The sequence below is a fragment of the Lissotriton helveticus genome, chromosome 12, assembly GCF_964261635.1.
Source record: "Lissotriton helveticus chromosome 12, aLisHel1.1, whole genome shotgun sequence".
NCBI classification, from domain to species: Eukaryota; Metazoa; Chordata; class Amphibia; order Caudata; family Salamandridae; genus Lissotriton; species Lissotriton helveticus.
Window position 1 is genome coordinate 735,241,286 of NC_136073.1, and position 21,244 is coordinate 735,262,529.

The following is a 21,244-nucleotide window of genomic DNA, read 5'->3' on the forward strand; positions in this document are numbered from 1 at the left end:
TTACATTTAAATAACCCATATTAGAACATACAAAATATCTACAGAGGAGACGGTGTACATTGAATTTTAGACTCTTCATTGGTACCTACATGTTGGTACTTACATCACCCACACAACACAACAGCTCTATTCAGAGCTACCCTACCTCAAAGCACTCTAAAATATTATTTGAATATTTCCCTTGGTTTTCCCCTTGTTACGCTTTCCGGAACGCTACCCGGTGCGCGGACCGGGCGCTAACCGTGCGAAAATTTGAAAAAAAAAGGTTTTTGTTTTACATATATGGGCCTCCTCAGCCACCCTCAGAAAACCTAGGGGGTCAGGATTTTTCTCCCGTGCCCCCTTATACCCATTCCCAACATTGTTTATCCTCCATCTTGTGACTAAATTCGTCCGAAACACAAGATGGTGGACTCCCGTTACGCTACCGGTGAGCTACCCGGTTCGCGTACCGGGTAGCGCTTCCACCGCGAAAAATCAAAAAAAAATGTATTTTATTTTTTTGCCCCACGGGGCCCTTTAATAGCCCCCACATCAATCCTAGGGGGTCAGGAGGGGTCTACCTTGCCCCCTTTCATTCATTTCCCCCTTCGTTTATTTCCACCTCTTGTCTCTCGATCCTACCGAGAGACAAGATGGCGGCCGCTCCGGACTGTTTAGAATGTTGACAGTCACCGGAGAGCCAATCCGCTTCTCCTCGCGAAGTTCCGTTACGCGTCTGGTACGCGAACCGGGGCGCTAACCGGGACGCTGTCACAGATATATATATTTTTTTGAACGTTAATTTCTCAAAATCCACTGGAGCACATATCTTGAGACCTAGCAAAGGCACATCGGGCAAACAGTCTCTACAATTTTCCCAAGTTTCATAGAAATCCATTCAGCCGTTCGAACTAAAAGTGAGTCCAACCGCCCTATGGAAAACTCAATGTTAAAAACACGTTTTGGGACCCCCCTTTTTTCTCGGCCCCCGCTTGACGAAACCCCCCCAAACTTTCAGGGGACGCTCAGAAACAAAATGTGCCATTTTCCTGAAAAATTTCAGCCAATTCCGTCCATCAACGCCAAAGTTATTCAACATAGAATTTTCAGAAATCCCTATTCAAAAAAATCCTAACTATATATACCTACTGGCGACTGCCAGTAGGTAATATATATATATATATATTCACTGAAAAAACCATAGGTTATAGACCATATATAGTTAGGAATTAGCATTTACAAAACCTTAAAAATTCACTGAAAAAACCATAGGTTATAGACCATATATAGTTAGGAAATAGCATTTAAAAAACCTTATTTTACTCACACAAAACCATTGAAATTCCATATATAGTTAGTTGTACTAACTATATATCACGCACCCGCAATCCACTGCTGATCATGTCACATATTACATCATTCATGACATGGTCAGTGACATCACTGATGACATCACTGATGACATCTCAAATGACATCACTGATGACATCACTGATGACATCTCAAATGACATCACTGATGACATCACTGATGACAACATCCAGTGACTGTATTTTTCTGTAAAGTTAAAATATGTCTTACATATTTATGAATGAGTCGATGTATAAGTGTCTGGACGATGGATTTAGTAGGTGCATGACTGAATGTATGAGTGAGTGATTAAATGTGTCTCACTGAGTGCATGGGTTAGTGACTAAACTGTCTTAATTTGTGCATCATTATGTCTGTTGTTCTGTAAACTGCTGCATGTGTTGATCAGTAGCTATATGAGTAACTATATGGGTTATTGATTGGTTGCCCAAGCATTTGTATGGGAGACTGAGTGTGTGTGTGGGTGGCTGGGAAGTGTATGACTCTGTGCATAGATGTATGGGTTCAAAAGTGCATGTTGGAAACAGCTGTATGGGCGGTTGACTGTGTGCATGACTGTATTGGTGAGTGGATAGATATCTCAGTGCTACATGTCAAATTAAGTACATATGTAAAATACAGTACATGTGAGAGTTGACATATATAAATAACTGTGCATAAGAGCCAGTGAATGTGTGAGTGGCTGTATGGATCATTGTGAACTTGTATCCAGGATTGTATAAGTGAGTAAATATGTTTTAGTATATGTTTGAATAAGTAAGGTGTGTTTAACTGTATAGTTAAGGAAATGGAGGTGTGATTGATTGTTTGCATGACTGTCTAGGTGTGTGTGTAACTTCATGGATGAGTGACAATCTGTGAGTCTGTGTTTACACTGAGTGTATCTAAGGTTATATTAGAGTCTGAAGAGGTTCATCGTATTATCACATGAATGATTTTATCAGTGATGTCATCAGTAATGTCATTTGAGATGTCATCAGTGATGTCATCAGTGATGTCATTTGAGATGTCATCAGTGATGTCATCAGTGATGTCATTTGAGATGTCATCAGTGATGTCATCAGTGATGTCACTGACCATGTCATGAATGATGTAATATGTGACATGATCAGCAGTGGATTGCGGGTGCGTGATATATAGTTAGTACAACTAACTATATATGGAATTTCAATGGTTTTGTGTGAGTAAAATAAGGTTTTTTAAATGCTATTCCCTAACTATATATGGTCTATAACCTATGGTTTTTTCAGTGAATTTTTAAGGTTTTGTAAATGCTAATTCCTAACTATATATGGTCTATAACCTATGGTTTTTTCAGTGAATTTCATTGGTTTTTTAATAGCTAATATCAAAACCTTTACAATGTATTATTCTTTAAAAAGAAAAATATTTTTTACATGTTTTTAATACAATTTTTTTTTAATTTTTTTTTTTGTTTCGCTCCCAGTACGCGTACCGGTTAGCTTCCCGTTAGCTCAATCCGGAGGCGCGACCCGGTACGCGAACCGGTAAACGCTCCTTTTGCGCACCTCTCGCGTTACAAAACAACATCGTGACGCGTCGCGTCAGCATGACGTTTCGCGTTCTCGCGTAATACGTCATATGACGTGCTACGTTCGCGTACCCGGAAGCGCAGCGGTACGCGAACCGGAAGCGAACCGCGGCGCGGCGCCGACCGCGTAACGTAAACACAGCAGGTCATGTGACTCGGTAATAACACTTTTCATTGGTTCATTTCACTTTTGGTTTCCTAATGATGTAATACTAGGTCATGTGATCTAAAATGAACACTTTTCATTGGTTTAGAACTTTTGTTTTTCCCAAATGATGAAAACCCCTCCTTCTTTCCTCACTCTGACTTTCATCTTGGTGAGAGAAAGACCCTTTATTGAGACTTTGAGATGGCTTCATTAGTAGCTTCAGCTGGTGCTAACCCACCACCTCCACCAAATCCAAGAAAAAGAGGACCACCTGCAGAAGTAATTTTGCAAGAAGAGGAAGAACAGGAAGAGGAGGAAGAGGAGGAAGAGCCAAGGTTTTTGCCAGAGGAGCCCAGGAGGTACAATCGAAAGGAGAATTACATCTGGCAATTCTACAGAATTCCTGAGGGGCAAAAAAAAGTGAATGCACGCTACGTGTTTTGCCGTATATGCGGTGATAGATTGTCAAGGGGCACTGATAAAAAATACAGTTATGGCAATCATACTATGCATCGGCATATGAGTAGGTGGCACCCAAATAATTATAGTGCTGCCCAGCTACGTGACGAACAACAAAATCCCCTCCCAATGGCAAGAAGATCGGTGGTTCCAGAGGTGTCGGGACCAGAGGCGAGGGAGATGATTGCAAACATCCAAATGTTGTTTGGGCACGTAAAGCAAGTGTGCGTGGAATGTGGCGATTTCATCTGCTACAGAGAAAGTAGCATCACTTTGATTTTGCGAGCAATTCAAAATCATGTTAATGTTTGTACGAAACGCCCCAAAAAATAAATTCTTTTTTTTTTTTTGCTCCTGTTGAGCCCTTTATAATGGATCGTTTTTGTTTCCCCCCCCCCCCAAAAAAACCAAAAATTTTTAAAAAACGTTCAGAAAATACAAAAAAAGTAAAAAAATGTTCAAAAAATACAAAAAAATATATAAAACAACAAAAACATAAAAAAAAAAGTTCTTTTCAGAACTACCTCCCCATTATAAAAAAATTGGTAGAATATTTGGAACTCTGCCAACCTCTATTTCTCTTAGTTCGCTCCCCGGGGCGCTACCCGGTACGCGTACCGGCAGCTAACCAAAAAAAATATTTTTAAAAAAAAAGAACAGTAAGTATAAGGTAAGCAAACAGACAGTTATGTGAAAAGAAAGACAGCGTTAGGGAGTAAACAAGAGATACTGTTACCTACAATCCACTGCTTATGATGTCACATATTACATCATTCATGACATGGTCAGTAACATCAACAGCAGTGGATTGTAGGTAACAGTATCCTTAGTTTACTCCCTATAGCTGTCTTTCTTTTAACATAACTGTCTGTTTCCTTCCCTTATAGTTACTGTTCTTTTTTTAAAATTTTTTTTTTGATCAGTCATAAACAGTGACATTAATAGAAACAGAGAGAGTGAACAAGAGTGAAGAACTATGGTCCTCCTCAGCCACCCTCAGAAAACCAAGGGGGTCAAGATACATCTACCGTGCCCCCTTCTACCCATTCTGAACATTATTTGCCCTCCATCTTGTATCTTGATTCGACCGAAACACAAAATGGTGGACTCCCATAACGCTGCTGGTTTGCGAACCGGGCAACTTCCCGGGAAGCGGTCCAAAAAAAAAAGTTGGGAAAGTAATTCACAGACACTAAGAGTAATAGAGATGGAGTGAGTGAACAAGACTGAGGAACTATGAGAACAGAGGGACTGAGAAAAAGAGTGGAAGGAGTTGAGTAAGTAGGTAATAGAGAAAGGAATGAGGAAAGTAGCAAAGGCAGGAAACTGAGGATTAAAGAAGTGAAGCAGTGGATCTAATAGTAGGTGAATGTGATAGAAATGTAACGAAAAGAGTACAACTATTTACCTTGTAATTGCCGTTAAATTAATCACATTTTATTTTTATACTTTCAATCTGTGAAAGAGAAACCAACATTTGAAAAATATTAAAACATGTATTTAAAAATTACAAAAGACAAGGGAAAATATTGAAGGACAAATAGTTTTTCAACAACTTTGACACTGACAGAAGCTTCTGCTTCTCCAGGTCCTCTACACAATCCTAAAGATATACATTTTAAACTAACAGTATCTTGATGCAGATGAAGTGAGGCCTATCTTAAAACATAGTGCATCTTTTGCATTGCTCTTGTTTCAGAAAAGTGTCGCTTCAGGATGCCAATAACATGTCTCCTATCCAGAGATTTGTTTGAGGTGAGGCCTACTCAGAGTTCAAGATGAGATTTACACTTGTTGAAGTGTACAGAGGAGATAATATCTGTGAAAGTCTACCAATGAAGTGAGTCATGTCCACTGCACTCTTCAACAAAGTAGAAACCTCCTATGTTTCCCTGGACAGACCTAAACTTGATCTGCACAATGTGATTCGTAATGATAGGAAACACAGGTGATGTAATTGAAATATGTGCAATTTATTTTGCTCATTTCACAATCACATCACTTGTGTTTCCTTTGCTTAGGTATCTCATTGTGCAGATGTAGTCCAGCATATGAAAGAATACGTAGAAGTGCAGCACTGCATGCAATAAATTTAACACTTACAGAAAACTCACCTTCTCCATGCCTCCTACACAGTTCTACATATACATCATAAATGCAAACAGTACAGAATTAATTATACATGTTAAATGGTTTATTTTTGCTGTTCTCAGAATGTATCAAAATTCACTAAAAACAGTGACTTGAAGGTATTCATCATGTAACAGCGGGGGAAAAAAAACACAATCAAAATGATTGTGTTTAAAAAACCCATACAACATCAGAAATTAAAATTCAGAACTCCTTAAAGTTAACTTACTTTCCATGACGTCCAAGGATGTCCTATGAACAGCTTACACTCTTTTGTGCTGTTATTACTTTCAGCCCGCCACTTTCTGAAAGAAAACCTCCATCGTTTTTAAAAACACGTTACATGCAATAAATGACTTCTTGCTCTCTACCACAAGTTTCCACAAGGCCAAATCTGGTCAGAGCCATTTATAACTCTTGGATTTCTTGTAAGCCAATCCCGTCATTTGGCATTTCCGCAACTTTCAGAATTAAAATGTATGTACCCGAATATATATAAAGGAAGAGAGGGTTACACAGCCATTTTGACTACTACTTCCTGGTGTACATTTCAATAGGATTTTCATTAATAACTTCAACTTCTTTTTAAAGGTAAGTTGTTATTTTTAAAACTGAAGTATATTGTGCACTTTAAGTTAATATGGCAAACTTTTTCTGTTAGTTATATACTATCCCTCTGTAGTACTTATAAATTTAGATACACTTTTTTATATTCCTACTTCCACTCTGATACTATACACTGCCCAAAGATAAATTCTCTGTTAAAAACTGCCTATCTAAAATTAATCCCAACAGTGCCCTACCTCTACTAATATATATTTTTTTTAATGCAAATTTCAGGGAAAATGGAAAGTGAACAAAACATTTCATTTGAAATTGTCCTTCCAGAATCCAACACAGAAATCATTGATCCAAATGAGATTGAATTTATGGATGAAACTTGGGACCAAGAACTACTGCAATGTGTACAAGCAGTAGATAACCTCCTTGCAAATGAGGACATTTTACAACCTCAGAGACTACAATCTATATTCCATGATATTTATGAAATTTCTGACAATGAAATGTTAGAAAGTTTAATAAATTATGAAACACAATAAAAAAAGCTTAAAAAATAAAAAAAAATAAAAAATAATCAACAAAACCAACAATCAATTAACATACAGCATTTGAAAACTCTATCATTCATTTTTCATTGTGGTACGCTCCCCAGAACGCTTCCCGGTTCGCGTACCGGGCGCTAACCACGAAAAAAAACAAAAAAAAAAATTTTTTTTTTTTGCTTCGCGGGGCCCCTTTAAAACCTCCACATTAAACCTAGGGGGTCAGCGAGGATCTACTATGCCCCCTTATAGTTATTTCCCCCTTTGTTTTGGCCTCCTCTTGTCTCTCGATCCTACCGAGAGACAAGATGGCGGCCGCTCCGGACTGTTTAGAATGTTGACAGACACCGGAGAGCCAATCAGCTTCGCTACGCGAAGTTCCGTTACGCGTCAAGTACGCGAACCGGGGCGCTGCCTGGTCCGCGCTTACAGATATATATCTTTTTTTGAACGTTAATTTCTCAAAATCCACTGCAGCACATATATTGAGACCTACAAAAGGCACATCGGGCTACCAGTCCCTACAATTTTGCCAAGTTTCGTGCAAATCCATTCAGCCGTTCGGGCTAAAAGTGAGGCTAACCGCCCTATGGAAAACTCAATGTTAAAAACACGTTTTGGGACCCCCCTTTTTTCTCGGCCCCCACTGGACGAACCCCCCCCAAATTTCCAGGGGCTGCTCAGAAACAAAATGTTCCATTTTCCAGAAAATTTCAGCCAATTCCGTCCACAAACGCCAAAGTTATTAGACATAGAATTTTCAAAAATCCCATAGGGAAAAAATCCTAACTATATATACCTACTGGCGACCGCCAGTAGGTAATATATATATATATATATATATATATATATATATATATATATATATATATATATATATATATATATATATATATATATATATATAAATATATAAAATTTTTATGGCAAAATGAAACCCCTCATTTTGTTCCTTTTCAAATTAAATGTATTAAGTGTTACCACTTTATTCCAATCAAGATGACTTCAGGTGTGCCATACTTTTGTCATAAGTAAGACTGTTAGCGTTCTAGTTGTTCTTTAGAACACTCTGGGACATTCTGTCATTGGGCTATAGTTGGGCTACATCTGGCTGATATTTGGGCTACATTTGGGCTCTTTTGTCTCTGGTGGCCATCTTGGGAGACTGCATATCAGAATTTTTTTAATGAAATATAAGAGGATTTGAGAAGTCACTCAAAATGTGCCCTCATTTTTCTTTCTTCAGCACTAATCATAATTTCTATGGCAAAATGAACCCCCTCATTTTGTTCCTTTGCATATTAAATGTTTTAAGTGTTAACACTTTATTCCAATCAAGATGACTTCAGGTGTGCCATACTTTTGTCATAAGTAAGACTGTTAGCGCTCTAGTTGTTCTTTAGAACACTCTGGGACATTCTGTCACTGGGCTATAGTTGGGCTACATCTGGCTGATATTTGGGCTACATTTGTTTTTTTTTGTCTCTGGTGGCCATCTTTGGGCTACATTGGGCTACATTTGGCCTCTAACATATATATAGCCCAATGTAGTCCAATATATATTTTTCAAAGTTAATTTTCGTAAAAACCACTGGAGCATATATCTTGAGACATAGCAAAGGCACATCGGGCTACCAGTCCTTACAATTTTGCCAAGATTTGTGGAAATCCATTCAGCCGTTCGAGCTAAAAGTGAGTCCAACCGCCCTATGGAAAACTCAATATTAAAAACATGTTTTGGGACCCCCATTTTTTCTCGGCCCCCGCTTGACGAAACCCCCCCAAACTTTCAGGGGACGCTCAGAAACAAAATGTGCCATTTTCCTGAAAATTCCAGCCAATTCCGTCCATCAACGCCAAAGTTATTCAACATAGAATTTTCAGAATCCCTATTCAAAAAAATCCTAACTATATATACCTACTGGCGACTGCCAGTAGGTAATATATATATATATATATATATATATATATATATATATATATATATATATATATATATATATATATATATATATATATATATATATATCCCAAATAAGCTATGTCAATACGATCAGTAACACAAAAGCTCTTACTCTGGGATGTGTATTGAAGAAACGTTTTATTTGACTACGTATTTCGACCTGGTTGTCTTCGTCGAATTACAGTGCCAATTACTGAGAAGATTCTACTCTCCTCTACCTCGATAGTAATATTTTATCAGTTATCCTCTATTCCTAACGATCTCTCTTAATCCTAATTACTGGATCTAACTAAAGTGCTATGTGTAAACAGTACTCAAAAACAGGAAATGTAATGGTTATTTAGTCCACTACTTTCATATTAAGAGTAACTCTACTCAAGCTTATTAACTCAAAAGTGCAAATGAACAAATTACTTACCTCCGGTAATGATGCATCTGTAAAAGCCATATGTAGTTAGAGATTCCTTACCTTTAGAATTGCCCCCAGGCATCAGACTGGATCCGGAGAATTTTTCTTTAGCAGTACCCCTGTGAGTCGGTAGGTGGCACTGGTCGATTCCGCATCCTTCGTTGGCATCGTGGTCGCCGGAATGACGTTGGGGTGTCTACTGAGATGCCACCCTGCGCGCTGACGTCAGTTCTGACATGACTTTCCACACCAGAAGCGCAGAGCCATGCAAGACACTGACCACTGGTGCACATGACTAGGGCCCTGGAAGGGAGCACCTATCCCTAGAAGTCAGTTTGCAGAATGGGGAGGATGGGTGGGGCGGTAAGGAATCTATAACTACATATGTCTCTTACAGATACATCCTTGCCAAAGGTAAGTAACTTGTGCATCTGAAACTGAGACTTATAGATTCCTTACTTCTAGAATAGATACCACAGCAATATCAACACCATAAGTGGGTCTGTGAACCAACTTCACACCAGAAAGTCCTGGAGAACAGAACAGCCAAAGTCACCGTCTCTCTGGACAATGACTGTCCAGGCAATAATGTTTGGTGAACGTGTGCGGAGAGGCTCATCTGGCCGCCTGGCAGATGTCAAGGAGTGTGGCTCCACGACCCCATTCATTAGTAGCTGCAGTCGCCCTGGTGGAGTGGGCACGTAGGCCCACTGGGGCCACCTTCTTTGCCAAAGAGTAGCATAGGACAACCCATCGAGAGATGGTGTGTTTCTGTACAGCCTAACTCCTCTTGGCCCCAACATATCCAACAAAGAGTTGATTTTCCACCCAGAAATCTTTTGTGAGGCCGAGATAGAAAGACAGCGCACGTTTTGGGTCCAGACGATGAAGTCTCTTCTCCTCCTTGGAAACGTGTGAGGGTGGGAATAAGGTGGGCAAAGTGATGGTCTGTCCTATATGGAAAGAGGTAACCACTTTGGGAAGAAAAGAGGGCCTTGTGCGAAGGACTACTTTGTCCAGATGAACAGCAAGAAAATGAGGTTTTGAAGATAAAGCCTGAAGTTCACTCACTCTGCGAGCAGAGGCGATGGCAACAAGGAAAGCTGTCTTCAGAGTGAGGAGCCTGAGAGGACAGTTGTGAAGAGGTTCGAAGGGAGAGCACATAGGATAGGTTAGGACCAGGTTCAAGTTCCACTGGGGCATTATGAATGATGAAGGAGGAAAGAGGCGAGTAATGCCTTTTAGAAATCAATTTACAATAGTGGACTTGAAAAGAAAAGGCTGATCAGGAAGGCGAAGAAAGGCAGATATGGCTAAAAGGTAGCCTGTAAGAGCGCCCAGGGCACAGCTCTGCTGGGCAAAAGAAAGTATGTACAGGAGAACCTCAGAAAGAGGGGCAGAAAGGGGATCCACAGCCTTTGCTGTGCACCATGCCACAAACTTGTTCTATCTGCAGGCGTATACCGTCTTAGTGGAGGGACGCCTGGCTGCCAAGATTACGTTACAAACTTCAGGAGGAAGGTCAAAAGCTGTCAACTGGTGCCGTTCAATCTCGACTTAAGGAGGTGGAGGCTGGACTGGTACGGGTGGAGGACCCTCCCCTGCTGCTGTGACAGAAGATCCTCCCGAAGAGGCAGTATGATGGGAGGATCGGTGACCATGCTCAAGAGCTCTGGGTACCAGACTCTTTGTGCCCAGTCCGAAGCCACAAGAATGACTTAGGCCCGGTCGTGCTTAATCTTCTTCAGCACTCTGGGCAGAAGTAGTACAGGTGGAAATCCGTACTCCACTCGCAACGAACAGCGCCGCAGAGCGAGGGCCACCTTGGAAATTATAATACGCAGAATTGCTGACATTGCACATACTCTTCAGTGGTGAACAGATCTAACCAAGGCTCTCCCCACTGCTGAAAGAGACCTCGCACCACCTCCGAGTTAAGAGGCCATTAATGATCTACCAGGCACCGGCGGCTGAGTTTGTCTGTCCTTTCGTTCAGATGTTCCAGCCATGTCCACAGATGAAGAGCCTTTTGACATAGGGTCCACGACCCCACCCCACCTTGCTTGTTGCAGTACCACATGGCGGTGATGTTGTCTGTGAACACCAGCACGACCTTCCCTTTGAGAGATGGAAGGAATGCCTTCAGTGCCAGACTAATTGCCCGGAGCTCCAGCAGGCTGATATGGAGCCCGGGCTCTGATGGAGACCAGACGCCTCTGATCTCCGCCTCTCCCAGATGGCCGCCCCATCCCAGGAGTGACGCATCGGTCACCACTGTAAGGTCTGGTTGGGAAAGGGAGAGGGATCGGCCTCTGACCCAAGCTTGGTTTGTTAGCCACCACTGCAGTTGGTGTACAGTCCCCTCTGAGATCTAGACATAATCTGAAAGATTCCCCTGGTGCTGCGCCCACTAGTACTTCAGGTCCCACTGCAGAGCTGGCATATGCCATCTGGCATGATTCACCAGCAGATGGATCTCATTAAAGTGCTATGTGTATACAGTACCCCAACTAGGGTGTCATATTTGTTAGGTACACCCCTTTCTCTATTAGCAACAAAGCTTATCTAAACTATTGGCTTAATATGCACATTTGTAAAATTCGCAAAAAGGAGAGGGAAGTGTGCAACTTTGCAAAATTGATGGATCTAATTAAAGTGCTATGTCATACACTACTCAAAATAGAATGTCAAATGTGTTTAGTACACTACTTTTCCATTAGCAAACAGTCTTGTCTAAGCTATTAACTTAATCTGCAAATCTGCACAATTCATAAAAGAAAAGGAGAGAACAATCTATTACATATTAAGATATGATGGTGAGGTAATAATTTATATTATAAAAACTAGCAATATGAATAAAACGTTCCTATGTTTTGTATCTTTGAATAGCTTAATATAGGGGATCCACATTGTAAGCCACAACCCACTCTAATGTAATATCTCTAATTGCACGCACATCTCTTCCTCTATGTTTTATTGATTTATTTTTACCATCTATGAATGACATTCCTACATAAAGAACACCATACCATCTGGCTTTTTTCAGTGTAGAAATATGCAAATACTCTTTCTATTCATTACTTCTCATTAAAAATGCTAAACCATTTAATTTCATAAACGAGTAACAAATATGTCTATTGATGTCCATCAAATCAAAAAATTATTAAAGGGTAACACAAGGGACCAGAGATGAACATGCAGTTCAGCATCCAAATTAACGCCCCATAGTTGCTCTGTTCCTATAATTATAATCCATCTTGATTCCATTCTTCGCAGATCCTGTCCTTGATTTCCCCCTCGGAGCTGCTTTCAAATAAACTGGATGCCATATTGCAGATTCCTAATGTGCCCATCATATGACTCCCATAAGTGCTTCGCTGTTGAGTATGAAAATTCCATATTTTTTATGGCCCTTATATGCTGTAAGATTCAGTTTTAATTTATTCACAGTGCTGTCCATGTATTTTTTTTACCACAGAGCACTCTAGAATATATACTACAGAGGGGGTCTCACATGTTATCCATTCCTTAAATGGAGTTCAATCTGCCATTTTAAGATGTAAATTATGTCTTATTACAAGCATACTGGCAGGCTTTGAATTTTTTACACTTTTTTAATCTTTTTCTGGTGGTCGAAAGCCAGTTCCTCATAGCTTCTTCTCAGTGTTACACTTCAGGTTGCATATAGTTACTTTGTCTCCTATGGAAGGAGTTTTTTGTATGTGATATTAGGATATTCTGCAATCACCTCTTTCAGTCTTTCATCCATTCTGAGAATTGGCCAATTTTTCTTCAAAAGTTCCTTTATTTCCTGGTGAGAAGAATTATATTCAGTTATAAACCTTATTGTCTCCTCTCAAAATGTCTTAGGTGTTACCACAAGTAATTCTTCTCCTTTCTTGATCTTAACTCTTTCCATGGCATCATCTAGTACTGTTCTTGGGTATCCCATTATTTCGAAACAATGGTACGTTTCTCCTACTTGTATATCAAATTCTACTGTCTCTGAACAGCTTATTTTCGCTCTGAGAAATTCCCCATAGGGGACGCTCTATTTCAAAGCTTTGGGGTGCCCACTATTGGCATGGAGAATACTGTTACGGCTGGTTGCTCTTCTGTGAATTTTAGTTCAAAGTTTACTGTCTTTTATATACACATTGATATCTAAATAATGTATTTCTACATTGCTGATTTCATAAGTAAATTTAAATATATGTGGGTTGTTATTTAGAGTTTCGATAACATTCTCAAAGCCCTTCCTATCTCCTTCCCACATAAGAAACAAGGCATCTATATACCAGACCCACAGAAAAACCTGGTCCGCTTTGGCCAGGTTCTCTTCTTTCCATACTGTTTCCACTTCCCATCAGCCCATGGTAAGATTTGCATAGGTCAGTGCAAATGACATCCCCATGGCTGAGCCTTTCTTCTGAAGGATTGATAGAGCGCGCGAGGCCACCCGACCAACAGTTTTCGCCGTTTCCGGCTTCAGGGCCCATATACTTTTCAAACCACCATATACATCGATCAGGTGACTTCACGAGCTCTATCAAGTTGGTGTGTGTGTGTTCCCTGCTACCAAATTTCGGTGCACCCGACTTACCATCCACCGATGCGGGTGCCTAATGACCACAATGAATCAGGGAGCTAGCTGTAAAGGAAAAGCAGCAAAATACAAACCCCACCAATACCATTCAAATACTGTTTAAATGACCACGGACAACTGGAAGTTTTAAAATGTTTATCTAAAGTTCAATATTTTCTTGCATGAGGTACAGTAAAATAAGGCAATCAATAACCAAGATAACGTAAATCACATAGGCAGAAAGAAATAATGACAGAGTAATCATCAAGGTACTAAATAAAATGTAACGAGAAAATACTATGTAAGTCAGTATTATCTAGACAGGGATAGACTAAGTGTGTGTGACTATAGAAGAACTTATAATGAATAACACGCTTCACTTAAGGTGAAAGGGCCTTTGAACAACCTAGGCAACGAAGTTCTAGACCATATCAGAAAATGACACACTGCTATGCAAAATATGATTTCTAACAAATGAGAAGACATAGGAATAACTTTGCAAAATTATAAATGACTGTTCAATAGTTGCGGAAAGGCATGGAAATATAACATATGCAATGTTGAACTTTATTTAAGCAAAAGTTAGAAATTCAGAAGGTGCAAGAATTTCAAGAGGTTCAGAGTAATATTTACCTAGAAAAGGTGTGGAAACCAAACCCTGGCCACGGGTCAGTTAAGGACAGGAAACCCTCAAGGAAGGATACCCCTCAAAGGACAGCAGGTGCAGAATGGACACCCAGGATAGGACAGGATACCCTCGGAATAGGAATCAGGACAGGACCCTCAGGACAGGACAGCAAACCCTCAGGACAGGACCCTCTTCAGGACAGGACCGGAACCCACAGTTCGGAAGCAACGCCTGCGCTCCACCCGCTCTGCAGCTATCGATCAAGACCCCGATTGGGTCAGCGAACTCCCAGCTAAGTGCCTTGCCAGCACTTTAAGGTTCAGTAGAACCTTAGCCTATGGTCAAATTCGGACAGAGTGCTCCGCAGCGCTCTGTATCTTCAGTCACCTATTGAGTGCGTTGGGTCAGTGACAGGTCAGCTAAACCAGACAAGTCGGACGGTTCACTAGGTGAACCCAGGGTAGATATACAGTTTGGGGACAGTGTACCACCCCCCAATGTTGCAAAGTGTCAGAATCCCTCAATTTCAATTGGTCCTAAGGTAGGGTTTGGGTAACACACCAATCACAATACGCGAATTGAAGCCTTCATTAACATATTTGGGTACCGCCTAGCAGATTTGGGGTTCCCATGAGCTAACAGTAGCGCAATATAACAATGTATCACATAAGGAGCCACATTCGCTGTTCTCGCAGGGCAGAGGTGACTTTCTCAGGAGCATCTCGCCCATCACTGCCAGCTGGCTATGTTCCATCAGCCAAGGTCCCTCGTGCTGCCGAATGTCGCACAGGCGCAGAAGGGACCTCCAATATGGCTCTCCTCTCACTCAGACCCCCATTTCCCGCGGTACATGAAAAGTAAGCGAAAACAAATTAATACATAATAATGTCATTAGGAAAACACATCACAGGGTTTGTACTTTTAACTCATCATCAAGAAATAAACTTAATTGCATTAAATGTTAGCTACATTGACACGGACACAAGAGCAGTGGCACGAGCTGTACCACATGATAAGCACAGCTATGAATTACGCATGCGCATAACTTTCCCTCCACTTCTGCAGACGCGTCAGGACACGTGAGTGTGGCTGACGCATGCGCAGTAACTAAAATACAAGCGACGGCCATTTTTAAAAGGACACGGATTAATTCATTAGAAATACACATAGGCAAGCTTCGGGAACTTTACTTAAGCTAAATATAAACGTTAGTAAAACATACACGGGTTACCTTATTACACATAAATGAGGTTCTTGATTTCGGCAAGCCGCAAAATATGCAAAGCTTTGCTTCATCAATCCCCTCTTTGATGATATCTACTATCATCACAAATTATACTGGAACCAGATGCCAACTTTCTTTCATACTTTATAAAGTTCTATTTCTTCCAGCAACCGCTCTAACTTTTCTCTTTCAGTTTTAGCAGGGTGAGAAGTTTTCACCTTTTTGTATATCTGATCATTCACTTCCTCTAATTCAATCTCATCCACACTTCGTTTCACTCCTCTTGCATTTACCTCGTGCTTTTTGGTGCGCTTGCGGTATTTACAGCATAAGAAAATGGAAAGTATAATAAGACCTATAATACCAATTGGCATCAGAATTTTGAATAATAAGCTTTTACCTATGCTAGCAAGCCAATGACCTACATTTGAGAGACCATCTACCAGTCTCTTCCAGGCACTATCAACCTCGAGTGGTTTGAGTTCCTTTGCCAAATTAGTAATGTTTTTCACATATCTTTTGATCTGTACACTTTTATCCGGAATATAAGTGCAACAATGTTGCGCCTTCAACATCCGGCAGACTCCGCCCTCTTTCGCTAATAAGGTGTCAAGAGCAAGTCGATTTTGTAAAACCATTGATCTGATCGCAACCATTTCGGTATTGACCAGCAGAAATCCATGAGCTGTTTCAGTAGACAGCACATCCACTATAGTAGACAATTTGCAAATTCTGTGAGTGTTCAGAACCACTCCCACTCCAGGTATCAGTGCACTGAAAATACTACCCATAATTTCACCTATACTTTCTTTTTTACTACGCACTAAGCCATTAGTATCTTCATTGCTTCCAGCTTTTCCATTCACATGGTATATTTTCGGGAAAACAATGCCAAAGTAGCAGCTCCCATACCAGTGATCCGGCAATTTGAAATAAGCCTTGTCCCCACAAATATAATAAATTCCAGGAAACACAGGCTCTGACCCATTTTTGAAACCCCAACCTCCAATTACCTTGTAATTATGTTCGCATTCACTGGAACCAATGAAAACATTATTATAATAGCTAGTCTTCTCGCGGTGAAGACATAGCTTGCCTTTCTTTTCAAAATCCAGCAACAGAGCAGGACCCGCTCCACCAGATGAGGTGCCTTCCATGTTTTCTGCCCACTTTGGCCTTTTCTGACTTTCGTCATTAGCCTTCTTCTGAATCTTAATTCTCCTTTTCTCTGCCATGTTCAGGAACATCTTTTCCTGCTCACGCAAAGAACAAGTCAAGTTATCTCTGTGTGCGTCTGCTATGTCAATGTTCCCTATAGTCAGAAAGTAGTCTCCCATATATCTTATGGTGTCAGTTTTGGTATGTACAGGATTCAAGTTCCCACGTATAGGCAGTTCAGAAAAGATCACGTCATTGTTAGAGTAATAATACTGTAACGGTCCCCTTTTGTAAAATAAACTAGCTAAAATGCTACAGGAAATTCCATATGTTAATGGCAGATGATGGTATGTCACGCCTTCAGCCACCGAAGTAGGTAGCTTCATGCAGACATAGCAATCTTCAATTTCCATAGTCTCTACATAATGTATTAACAAGTTTGCGAAAACATTCAAATGTGTCCTGTTTTTCATTCCATGATAATGTAGTCCTTTCTCATCTGATGCTTCTAAGTCTCGTTTAGTTTGTCTCAATGCTCTCTCATGTCTTTCTACACTCTGTGTTGTCAGCTCCTCATTGTCAGTATTTACAACTTCAGTAGGGACAATGTTAGTATCTTTACTTACAGCAAAGGGAATGAAAATTGTTAATCCTATCCAGATAACTATCAGCACTACTACACTACATATACACACCTTGCAACACGTCTTAAAACGGCTGCAACTAGGTCTACCATTCACTGTTGAATCAGACATTTTAGCTCAGTAGGAGTGTTCTCACCCCTCTTTTTTACTTTTTACACAACTAGCTTACTTTGTGCAAATTCACGGTGGCTCGTCTTCCTCTTCAGCTGAGTACTCTGGGACAGGTTCTCCGTCGCTCACGTCAGTTATATCAAGATCTTCAAGTTCTTCCAAAACCAGTGTCCATTCAGGAGATTTGTACTTTTTGTTTTGTCTTTTTATTCGCTCACTCCTTCTTTTGGAAGAATCTTCTTCTTGCTCTGCTATTCGAGCACTTCTTCTTGCTTCTGCACGTTTTTCTTCCACTGTCTTTATCCTTAGTCTCAGTCTTTTTACAAACCTAGGCTCAAGGTTGTTTCTTTTCTTTAGTCTCTTAGTCGGTACTTGGACTTCACTTTCTTTTCTTCTTCTCTTGTTCTCTTTATCTTGTGGTAATTCTTCTCCACTTTCTTCTCCTACTTCCCTTATCTGACTAGTTCCAGGGCTAGCATCAAATTCTTCTGCCTGGTTGCTAATCTGGCTTTGTTCAGGAATATTTTGTTTTTGGCTTTCGATTGTCTTTATTTCTGTTTCTGTTTCCTGAACCCGTTCCTCTAACCCTCTCTGATCCTGTTCAAGCACTTCGATCTCTTGATTTTCTTCTGCTCGAACTATCACTCTTTTTCTAGTCTCTCCCTTATCTGCATCAGGTGTGCGCGGTGGTGTATCAAATACCTGCTCTGTCCCTGTCTGACCTTCTCCTTCCTCAGTTTTGATTTGAATCTCAAGTGGCTGAGGTTCTTCGCCTGTGCCTTGCTTTTCCTGACTAGTCCACTCTCTACCTTCACTAAGTCGTTCTCTTGTTCTGATAGGATCTTCGGTCAGATCAATCATCGGTATCCATTCTTCTGGCCATATGCTTGGCAGCTCGTCTTCAGCTACTCCTGGCTCAGTTTCCTGGCCCTCTTCAGCAGGCTGGTTTCTTGGCAGTTCGCAGTCAACTACTCCTGGGCCAACGTCTGCTGTTCCTGCAACCTGACTGGTGCTGGGCTGCTCGTTGTCAGTTGCTACTGGTCTGGCTCCTTCAGGGTCCTCTGCTGGTTGCCCTGGTTCTTCAAATCCTTTGTCTGGCAATACCTTCTGAGTGTGTCCGGCGTGGATCCACTGGGGAACACCTGCGACTTTCACTGCAGTGGTTGTCACCAGGATTACTTGGCGTTTCTTTCCCCACCTTGGTGCCAGACAGCTTGATCGAGTGTGCTTCTTTATTTTGACCCAGTCTCCTGGAACCAAGTTGTGGAGAGGAGTCGTTGGATTAAGGATGCCGTCGTCTCCAATCTGGCGAGAGATAGAACGCACTTGGTCACCCAATCTTCTGCAGTATTCAAGCACCAAATCATCAGTAATACTCAACAGTTTGCTTCCTGGCACCCATGCTTGTCTCATCACTCTTCCCATAATGATTTCATGGGGACTTAGGCCTGTCTTGCGGTCTGGAACACTTCTCAGTCCCATCAGGACCAGGGGCAGGGCCTTCACCCAGGTCATGCCAGTAGCATCTGTCAGTTTTGCTAGTCTGTTTTTGATAGTTCCATTTACTTGTTCCACTATTCCAGAAGCCTCTGGGTGGTATGCACAATGGAGTTTCTGCCTTATTCCAAAGGCCTTACAAAGTTCAGCCAGTATGTCATTCTGGAAATGTCCACCCTTATCTGATTCAATAATGCATGGTATTCCGAACCTAGGTATCAGTTCTTTTAGTAAACACTTCGCTACTGTCAGTGCGTCACTTTGAGGAGTAGGGTAAGCTTCTACCCATTTTGAAAATACGCAAACAATGACAAGGACATATCGTTTCCCTTCACAACGGGGCATGGTGATGAAATCAACCTGTATCTTTATAAAGGGACCCCCTGATCTCCCAATCTTGCTCAGCTCAACCATTGTCCTTTTGCCTGGGTTCATCTGTTGACATGACAGGCACCTCTGGCAGAGGGACTCTGCTACCTTCCTGAATTTCTTGCTGTACCAAGTCTGTTGAAATACCAGAATCATGGCATCCCTACCAATGTGTGATCCTTCATGTATTAATCTTGCCATTGTGCCAAGCAAGTGTCGGGGTAACACAGGCATACCAGTTGGGCCCAGAATCACACCATCCACACGTCTCGGTCTACAGCCATCCTCCTTCCATTTCTCCCTTTCTTGCCAAGGAGCCGACTCCTGCCACTCTCTCACCTCATCCCATGTAGGCACTTCCTCAAACACCTGAAGCTGGCAGCTGGTTCCTGGCCCCCCTCGTTTTGGATTTACAATATACCGATCTTTGGCACACCATTGAGCCACTCGATCAGCATAATCGTTTCCCAGAGATACTCTGTCCATGCTCCTTTGATGAGCAGTACATTTTACCACTGCCAGTTCTTTGGGTAACTGGATGGCCTCTAAAAGGTCATGAACAACTTTTGCATTCCGAATGGGAGTACCTGAGGAAGTCATGAATTCCCTCTGCAGCCATAATTGGCCAAAGTCATGCACAACGCCATAACAGTACTGACTGTCAGTATACACTGTTATGCGTAAGTCCTTCCCAATTTTGCAAGCCATTATCATGGCTATCAATTCGGCTACTTGTGCAGACTTGATGTTATATAGGTAACCTGCTTGTTCAATTTTTGTGAAAGACACTACTGCATAAGCAGCACTCAAGCCTCCTAATTCATGTCTTAGACAGGAACCATCCACAAATAGTTCTTTATCATGCTCAGGCAATGGTACTTCCTTTATGTCAGGGCGTGGCTTGGTACTGAACTCTGTCAGATCAATACAATCATGTTCATCATCATCCCCACCTTCCATTTCCAAGGGGTCGGGGAGTAAGGTGGCAGGGTTCAGAATACCGCACCTAACAATGCTCACATTTGCTGCACCCACAAGAATCCTCTCGTATTTAGTCAGCCGACTAGGGGTGAGATATTGTGTTTTAGTTCTGGTCAATAGAATTACCACTCCATGTGAAACATACACGGTCACAGGATGTCCCATGACAATGGACTCACTCTGCTCCAAACTTGCACAGGTAGCAGCTACTGCTTTCAGACAGCCTGGTAACCCAGCGGCTACTGGGTCCAGTGTGGCAGAGAAATAGGCCACAGGCCTCCTGGTCGTGCCATGTTCTTGAGTCAGGACTGACAATGCGCAATTATCGCGAGTGTCACAGAATAGTGCAAACTCTTTGGAATAATCTGGCATTCCCAACGCAGGGGCCGTACACAGACAGTTTTTCAATCTTGTGAAAGCCATTAGACTTTCATCGTCCCACTGTACAACATCTGGCATTCCTCTCGTGGTCATTTTTATCAAGGGCCTGGCTAAGGCTGCAAATCCTAGAATCCACTGCCTGCAGTACCCTAATACACCCAGGAACATTCTGACTTCTTTTTGAGTACGGGGCAACTGCATTTTTTGAATTATTCTCACTCTTTCTGAAGTGACTTTTCTGACACCCTTTTCTATCTGGTGTCCTAGATATTTCACTGATTTTGCACAGAACTGTAGTTTGTCAGGGGCCACTTTATGCCCTTTCTCACACAGGTGGTTTAGGAGGGCAATGGTGTCAACTACACAGTCCCTGTGACTTTTAGACGCCAATAGAAGGTCGTCTATGTACTGCACTAATACAGAGTTCCCAGGTAAGATCAAAGTCTCTAGACATTTTTTCAAGATCTGATTAAAGATAGAGGGACTCTCTGTATACCCTTGAGGGACCCTGTTCCAACAATACACGTGACCCTCGAAAGCAAATGAGA